Source organism: Amphiura filiformis, chromosome 14 (genome assembly GCF_039555335.1).
Source record: "Amphiura filiformis chromosome 14, Afil_fr2py, whole genome shotgun sequence".
Lineage (NCBI taxonomy): Eukaryota > Metazoa > Echinodermata > Ophiuroidea > Amphilepidida > Amphiuridae > Amphiura > Amphiura filiformis.
This window is the reverse complement of record NC_092641.1, coordinates 50752795-50759509: the sequence shown is the minus strand read 5'-3', so window position 1 is coordinate 50759509 and position 6715 is coordinate 50752795.

Here is a 6715-nt window from a genome sequence, read left to right as displayed (position 1 = left end):
CTAAACAGAATATTATTTTGGGGTTGAAAAAATGTTTTGCGAAAAATGTTTGCCCAAAATATTTCCAATAACGTTTTAAAAACGTTTTCATGACCTTTATATAACCCGACATTTAAATGTTATTAAAAGATTTTGAAAAAACCATTTTAAGAACATTTCTGTGTTTGCTGGGTTGAAATATTTTAACATAATGTTATTTAAGTATTGACACAATATTTGGCAAAAATGTTTGCAAAAATAGTTTACAGTAACATTTTTGAAAACATTTAAAAATATTGTTGTAGTGTGTTTTCATACAAAACGTTTTAAAACGTTATCATGACCTTTATATAACCCGACATTTTAATGTTATTAAAACGTTTTTACCTAAATCAAAAGCCAAAATATAACTTATTTAAAACGTTTTTAAAACGTTTTTGTGTTTGCTGGGACGTCAGCATGAAAGCATCGTAGTCAATCTGTCTGTACAACTAGTCAATTCGTGACGAGTCTGCCACATGTGCGAGCAGACAAGGCTTAACCACTTAAAACAATGCAACATAATAAAATATGATGATACAATACAAAATCAATTGGTATCAATTATATGCCAACAATTAAATCAATGGAATTAGTGACAAAACATCTCTCACACTTCAAGCACTTGTAGACAAAGTATTTGTCAATTAAAACACAAGGCCACCTGGCTAGGTGAAAGATCAACAAATTTAAATCCATTAAAACGATGGTAATATTCAATTTTACATTAATTTAAAATCATGACAGTCTAGTAATTGTTCATCATTGTTCTTTAAAAAATAATATTTATTAATTTATAAATGTTTTCAGTATGTTTTCCAGCATTTATGTCAAAATTCTTAGATCTTTTATTTGTTGAAAGGATTGTCTTTACCTCTTTATATTGCCATGACAACATGTCCTGAAATCAAAGAAAACTCCCTGTCTTGTACGTCCTTTCTAGTGCTACGCAGAACGCAAAGTTCTCATAAAACACAGGCCATTCACATTAAATGTTTAGTTTACTGTTAACCGCCCGCGTCCAAAATTGAAAATTGCAAAATATTTAATTATTTTATTTTTATTTTGGATTTTCTCCTTTAAAATATCTTTTAAGGACTTTTACTTGCTACTTTCTAACATGAATCATATCAACAATAATGATAAATAAACAAACAGCATAACTGCACCATATACTATGTGTAAAAGTAAGCATATTAATAAAATAATTAAATACCGACTCCCGTCAAAACGGGTTGATAATTGGTTGTGATAACTGATACTAAATAAAGAAAATAATAGATAATTAATAATTAAAAGTCACCTCGTCCTATTTTTAAAATCATGAACAGTAAACTCAGAATCAATTGTGAAGGTCCTAATGTGAAAGTGAATGTCAGTACGCATATTTTAAGGTATGCGCGACCTTGAACAAAATTGGAGAGTGGTCCAAATGGCAAAGTGATCTCTTTGAGGGGAATTGTCTTCTGATTAAATTCATGGAAGGTCTCGAAGAAGAAGTTAGGTCACAGTGTACACTCCGTCTGTTTGTAGCATGGAATGACCAAGGTTGCATTCCAAAATGCGATGTGTTGAAATGCAAGACTCGTCTGATATGCACTTACGACACATGTAATGAGTCCCATGTTTGCACATTAGTAATGCACTTAGCCACTTACGACAGCCAGACTTCAAACTTTTGACACCAAACCTTGATCCTTGGGAGTGCAAGACCATCGTAAGTGTTTGTCAGTCTCGAATTCACTGCTGCACTAGCATCACGTCACGTCCATTTATTTTCCCTTAATTATTACCTATTAACATTAATGAGGTACCCATCAAGAATGGAGGCGGCCTATAATCTCCCGGGGGAGGGAGGGCACATCAAAATGTTGGTGGGTATGTTCCTCCGGATTTTGAGGTGGTGGGTCTTTGGGAGCTGACGGCGTACCGATAAAAATGGGTCTTTTGGAGCTGCACACGGGGCTGAGAACGAGTAAAATGGGGACTTTTGAAGCTGCGAACAGTCAAAATCAAGGGTCTTTCTTGGCTTCTTGGTTGAAAATCGCCTGGGAAAAAACCAGAAATATGAGGAATGAGCAATTTTTGGGTCTTTTAGAGCTGAAATTATTAAAATCAAGGGTCTTTCGGAGCTCTATTTTGGTCAAATATAGGGGGTCTTTCGGAGCTGCGAAATCCAAAAAGGGGGTCTTTACGGGGGAGCATATCATTATCGTCATTTGTGTTAAGTGCCAATCGTAGCAAACACAAAACGTTTCGCAAAAGGTTAGAATAGGTTGACAGAAAACGTTTAAATGCCGGGTTATATAAAGGATAATAGGTATAAAATGTTTTCATAACATTCCAAAACATTTGTTGTTAACCTACAGCAAATATTCTAACATAATGGTTTTTTACTGCTGACAAAATATTTGGCAAAAAACATTTTCAATAACATTTTGTAAACATTTAAAAAATATTGTTGTAGTATGTTTTAATGCATAATTTTTAAACGTTTCCATAACCTTTATATAACCAGTCATTTATTTACATGTTACTAAAGTTTTTGTCTAAACCAAATCCCAAAGTATAACATGTTTAAAACGTTATAAAAACATTGTTGTGTTTACTGGGAATATGCTTCACCCTGGCAGGGCGTAAGACAATGTGAGACACAATTAATGTATACGAGGATTGGAAATTAAATGATGCAAGCACAAGAAGTTATGATTTAAGTGACTTGTTAAGGGATCAGACTCCAACCTTTGCACAGTATTTTTGTACTTACAGTGTATAAAACTGGGATGAAATGAAGTCAATCATATGAACATTTCCACCTTTCGTATTGTAAATATATATTTCTTGCCAAAAAACACCTAAAAAGTTTAGGTTTTTTTCAGAAAAAATGTATATCTTCAATACGAAAGGTCAAAATGTTCATTTGATGGACGGCTTTTCCACCCAGCTTTATACACTTTAAGAACATATCATTAGATTTATCCAGTTTACTTCGAGTACCGTTAATGTCACCAATATCATTTTTTTAAAGTTTGTCATAAATTTTTTTTTTTATCGCAAAAAATAAAATAAAAAAGTATTTGATATCAGACGGACATTTTTTTCGGAAAAAATGTATATCTTCAATACGAAAGGTCAAAATGTTCATTTGATGGACGGCTTTTCCTCCCAGCTTTATACACTTTAAGAAATATTTGATATCAGACGGACATTCAAAACAAATTCTGAACTCGTATTCAGAATGTAATTTGGTGTGTCTGATGTGCTCATAGGCATTGTCAAGTCCCACATGAGCCTTTAATCTCGGCCAACGCAACAATAAATTGAGAGAAATTAATTACCTCACCGTCGAGAGTTAAACCATTGGACTACCTGAGTTTACAGTAATGGTACACGGGTTTTTGTCACCTGTCATGATTGTATACAGCCTGTCTCAAAAAAAAAATTGTGCAAGTGAAAAGCGCCCTCTTTGGCGATTAGAAAATACCGTTGTGACATGATGCTTACATCAACGTCAAGGGCACAGTCTTAGCTCTCAAATACTGTTTGTTCTGTTCAATTTGCTCTTTTAATCTCGAGATATGTTTAGTTAAGAACGAAAGGGTGAAATCACAATTGTGCCACTTTTACTACTACTAGGGAATAGGGCTGTACATGTAAATCAATGATAGCTGATGTTGATGCGTCTAATGCACTCCCCCTTCGGGACTCTTGCATTAGACGCATCAACACCAGCGCGCGTGCATTATTTTGTCTAATTTCATTAATTTGTCAAATTTCATGACCTTGTCAAAGTTCATTAACCCATAAGTGTGTAATATTTGTTTGTCTTTTAACATGTCTTGAATGACAAAAAGAACAGTATTTACCATGGTAAAATCATTGACATACACATGACTGTATTTAATTTTACAGCAACATGTGAAATATTTATTTATCGTTTAATTTGTCGTAGGAGGAAAAAGAGAATCATTATACCTTTATCATGATAAAACATTAAAAACAATTTTGTATTGTTGTGTAATTGATGCATTGTTTTGATTTCTCTTGATAAACTTGATGCTGTCATTGATTTACATGACTTTGTACAGCCCCTTCCCTAGTAAAAGTGGCACAATTGTGATTTTACCCTTTCGTTGTTAAGTAAGCATATCTCGAGATTAAAACAAGCAAATTGAACAGACTAAACGGCATTTGAGAGCTAAGACTATGCCCTTGACGTCGATGTAAGCATTATGTCACACAGGTATTTTCTAATTGCCACAGAGGGCGCTTTTCACTTGCACAATTTTTTTTGAGACAGGCTGTAGTGACGATGATGATGTTCTATCAATGAAAGAACTATTCCTCAATGACACAGTTCATAGCTCTACACTAGTCCTGCCTGTTGCTTTACATCACCCCGGGTCGACCGTGGCAACACTTGCTTGTGAAGCTTAAGCCCTGTTTTTCATAGATGTATCTTTGAAATACCGACCGTTTAATCAAAAAAATGGGCATAGTTGAAGGGCAAAAAAAACCTCGCGAAATCGCTAAAAAAGGTTTTATTCTTCTGAAAAGTTCTGCAAAAGGGGCTGTTTTATACGTAACTTGGTGAAAAGTTGCACCCTGTTTTCACATCAGCAATGTGCTGACATTAAAGCACAATAGAGAGATTGCGATTTCCAAACGTAGCATCGAACGTACGTAGAATCTATTCAAAATCCCGTCACAGGAGAGTGATTTTGAATAGATTCCACGTACGTTCGATGCTACGTTTGGAAATCGCAATCTCTCTAATATGTCTGTGATTTATCGCAATATCAATGATTGACCGCGATGTTTCATTGGCTCGAGTAGATGACAGATCATGGTCTAATTGCCAAATCTAAAGCCGGTGGACGGTGATGACTTACTTTTAAAGGCAACTCCGGCAATCACAACATTATGCCTTATGATAGAAAATTAATTATCAAGCACGAATCACGTGGTTTTATTGGAAACAAACTCATACTGACCATTTTTCTAACATATAAGGCATAAAATTGTGATTGCCGGAGACATCCTTTAACATTAACCATCGACTTAGTAAGGGTGGTGTTTGCCTACGAGTCCCCGTATACCCATACCCGGATACGTTTGGCTCCGTAGTCGTACCAATACAAATATTCATGACTCCACCCACGCAAAGACAACTTAAGATTGCGCACTGTGGTTCGCCCTAAATCTTGGAAATTGCGATAAATTACAGAAAGAGCGTATGCCAAATTACGGTTTAAGAATAAATCTGGTCCATGGGGGCCAAAAGGAGGCGTTTTTGAAAATTGAGTTGCTGTAATTATTACATTATTAGGTATTAGTGTTTACTTCTGAATCGAACGTGGGGACATGGGGAAAGCCTGAATATAGTAAATTATATTTACCTTCATTTAAATATTTATGATACTTTCATCAAAACAAATATTCAAGCGATGATAGTGTGTAATATAAAAATATAAAATTTCACTATTTTCAGAGAAAATAGTGTTTTTAGACAAAACGATATTTTGTTTTCTGCATAGAGGTTGATTTACTAATTGCATTGAGCATGCGTGGTGATAAATTGGCAAGAAATTCTTTCTGTTTGGGGTGTTTGATAAAATTCCCTTTAAAGGGAAAGCTTCCTGGAAAGCTTAAGGGATCTAAAATGAGCGTTTATTGCGTTTCGACAGTATTTTTTGTGGGACATGAGAGCACCTCAGACATATCGAATTGCATTCTGAATACGAAGCATTTCTTTCTGATATCAAATAATTTACATTTTTGAAAATCACAATATAATACAAATTTTATGACAAATTATAAAAATTTGATATTTTTCAAATTTTGATATATAACAGTCCTCGAAGTAAATTTTATAAATCTAATGATATATTCTTAAAGTATATGTAGCAGGAGGAAAAGCCGACGGTCAATTGAAAATTTTGACCTTTCATATTGAAGATATGGATTTTTTTCCCAAAAAGACCTAATTTTTTTTTGTGTTTTGGGAAAAAAATCCCATATCTTCAATACGAAAGGTCAAAATTTTCAATTGATCGTCGGCTTTTCATCCCACCTACATACACTTTAAGTATAAATCATAAGATTTATAAAGTTTACTTCAAGTACTGTTAAATATCAAAAATATCAATTTTTAATGATTTGCCATAAAATGTGTATTAAATTGCGAATTTTAAAAATCAAAATTATTTGATATCAGAATGACATTCTTCGTATTCAGAATGCAATTCGATATGTCTGATGTGCTCTAATGTCCCAAAATAAATACTGTCCAAACGTTCATACCCCAGCCCTTAAGCAACATATACGTCACTAACTTTGTCCGATCGGGCTCAAATTTGGTGGGTGGAATCCTTGATACGAGGGGAATATATGCCTGAAATAAAATTGAGGTCAAAGGTCATTACGGAGGGTCAAATTTCAAACTTTGTCCGGTCGGGCTCAAATTTGGTGGGTGGAATCCTTGATACGAGGGGAATATATGCCCGAAATAAAATTGAGGTCAAGCGAGGTCAAAGGTCATTACGGAGGGGTCAAATTTCAAACTTTGTCCGATCGGGCTCAAACTTGGTGTTTGGAATCCTTGATACGAGGGGATTACATGCCCGAAATAAAATCGAGGTCAACCAAGGTCAAAGGTCATTACGGAGGGGTCCAATTTCAAACTTTGTCCGATCGG